Genomic DNA, 2500 nt, shown 5'->3' with positions numbered 1-2500 from the left:
TTGACCCCAACCACACATCCGCCGCAGGCGTTCCGAGAGGGGTTGCTCAGGGTCTTATTCGCAGCTATTCCCCAAGCTCAAGGCCAATGCTGCTCCGCCCCTCATCCCTTCCCAAGGGCCTGGTAGTGGCAATGGAACAAACTCGAGCTTCAATATTGCTTACTCTGCTTGGCCTGGTCACTTTTTTTTTCGAGAGCCTCAGTTTCCCCGCCTGTACATTGGGAGCAAGGATCTGCCACAGGTTTGCTGTGAGGATTAAAGTGAAGAATGATGGGATGTTCCACAGCATTGAGTATCTAGTAGCTCAGAAGGGTTCAACCAACCCACGCCCCTCTCCAATTCCCCCTCTCTTCCCCGGTGGGTAGCGGGTTCCTCTGGCCTGGTTGATCAATTTCCCGCGGAGTCGCCTCTGCCCAAGCTAGAAGACGGCGCCCAGTCAGGGAGCTTGCGGTAGGCAGAGAGCACGCAGGCCGGTGAGAGAGTCGGGTGTTTTCTTTCCAGCCACCTCCCCTTTACCCCCCAAATCGTGCGGAAGCCTGCAAGAGCGGCTGCGACGTGGCCCTGGAGCCTGCGCCGCCACCGCGCAGAGGAGGACGCACAAATTGTATTTCAGCGCCAGGTCCTTCCGGGTTAATGAGCTGACACCATGATTAAAGCTGACCATTTGTAATGTGTCTCGACCCCGCCACCGAGCCCTGAAGAGGTTAATGCGGTGACGGAGGCCGGCACCTGCCCCTCGCCCGGCCGTCCGGTCTTGTGGCGCACAGCTTCTGGCCCCCGCCTCCTCGCCTGCCCCTGCTCCGGCTGCGCCATGGACTCCTAATCAATTAGCCCATTAACGAGCCCTTCGAGGAGTTAAGTAGGGAGAGGTTCTGCCACGGGCAGGGCTGCAGTCGCTAACTCACCGCGGCTAATGATATTATAAGCGCTCTACTCAATAACCCGGGCGCAGCGCGGGCGAGGAGGGAACTGCACCGTCATGGTGCAGCGTCTGGACATTTGTGGGGACTGATTCCAGAGTCTCCTCTCACCCTTGGCAGCATTTGGGGATATCCTAAGGGCAGGGCTTCCGGGATTTCTTGATCGATCGGTCCGAGGCCGCAGACCCAGGAGGTGGGGTTGCCTGAGCACCTTGGGGCCTTGCCTCACCTTCGTTTCCTTGAAGCCTGTGTAGACAACTGTGCCCCTGGACTGCTTTGCCTCCAGCGGGCTGATTCTAGATGCGGTTACAGCTGATCTGGGATTAAAAGAGGCGAGAGCCAGGGCTCAGAGGGGGCTGTGAGGAGAAGGGAGAGAACCAGGTTTACTGAGCGACTACCGTGCGTGCCGCAGGCCCGGCTAGGAGCTGAGCACTTTGACCGCATACAGCTTCTACGAGGTAGGCATTACTTTCTCCAATTTTAGGAACAAGAAAACCGAGGCTCAGAAAGTTTAAGTATCCTGTTCAAAGTCACCCAGCCGAGATGTGAATGGACTTTGCCCAACTCTAAAACCATGTCCCTGCCCTCAACTCCTTCTCTCCTTTCGGGGGAGCAAAGCGCTTCTATTTCTGTACCAATTCCGTGACCTCCAATATTTGCAACACACAAAAAGCCCCAAGAGAATCACCTATGGAACAGAACAGGAGGACAGGCGTGGCCTATTCAGCAAAGGTCTGCAGAGTACCTCCTATGAGCTCCTCGGCTTTCGGGCGCGTTTCCATCTCTACTTAAGGCGATTCTCAGGACAGGAGAAGGGGAGATGCTAAAGAGACGTTCATTTCACCTATGAGGGCAGCGAGGCTCTGACTGGGGCTGGAATTGTCCAAGTTCACGCAGCGTGTAAATTATGGTGCTGGGACTCGAACCAGGATTTCATGAAATAAGATCTAGGGCTCCCCCCTCCCACCAACGATCATAATCACGCAGCCCCGTTGGACCTGTGACAGGGGTGGGGTCTGTAGGCGAGGAAGGGCAGAAGTTATCTGCTCCTGGGCTCCCAGCTAAGCTCCCCTGAATAGCATCAGTTCCAAGGCGCATGCTCCTAAACTCCCCACTCTCCTGCGCTAGGAGCGTTGGTCTGGGGCCTCCCAGCCCTGCTCGCTTTCCCCAACGAGAAGAGGTGGGAGGCTGGGGGAGGATCGGGGAGCAGCAGCCTGTGCTAGCTCCTCCGAGGGTGTGAGTACCCGTCGCCTGAGGGAGGCGTCGGGCCACTCCGGCTCAGAGACCCGCGCTGTCTCTGTCGCTCGAGAAGGCCGGAGTCCGAGCGGTCAGAGCCGCCAAGGCCAAGAACCCGGGCTGGAATCTATGCTGTTTTCCGCCCCGTCTGTCCTTGGTTGGACACAGCCGATGCCCGCCCGGCTCTCGATGTGCTCCGGGGCTCACAGGCGCTGTTTGCCCGGCCTGGGCTTTTTGAAATTTCCGGGGCCGCTCGGCGGCGCTGCGATTGGCGGCGTCCCGGTAACCTCTATGCAAATGAGGCCGCGCTACCTCCGCGCCGCGGGAGACCCGGCGAGCTGGCC

At 58.4% G+C, this 2500-nt stretch overlaps 1 protein-coding gene across 1 annotated transcript in view; it reads left to right on the top strand.

Moving 5' to 3' along the window:
- Window positions 1-2500, top strand: part of HMX2 (H6 family homeobox 2) — an 8448-nt gene that overhangs the window by 3346 nt on the left and 2602 nt on the right. The window lies entirely within an intron of this gene.

Source organism: Hipposideros armiger, unplaced genomic scaffold (assembly GCF_001890085.2).
Source record: "Hipposideros armiger isolate ML-2016 unplaced genomic scaffold, ASM189008v1 scaffold_549, whole genome shotgun sequence".
In the NCBI taxonomy this organism is placed as follows: domain Eukaryota; kingdom Metazoa; phylum Chordata; class Mammalia; order Chiroptera; family Hipposideridae; genus Hipposideros; species Hipposideros armiger.
Note: the sequence above shows the minus strand (reverse complement) of the source record. Positions and strands in the feature narration are given on the sequence as shown.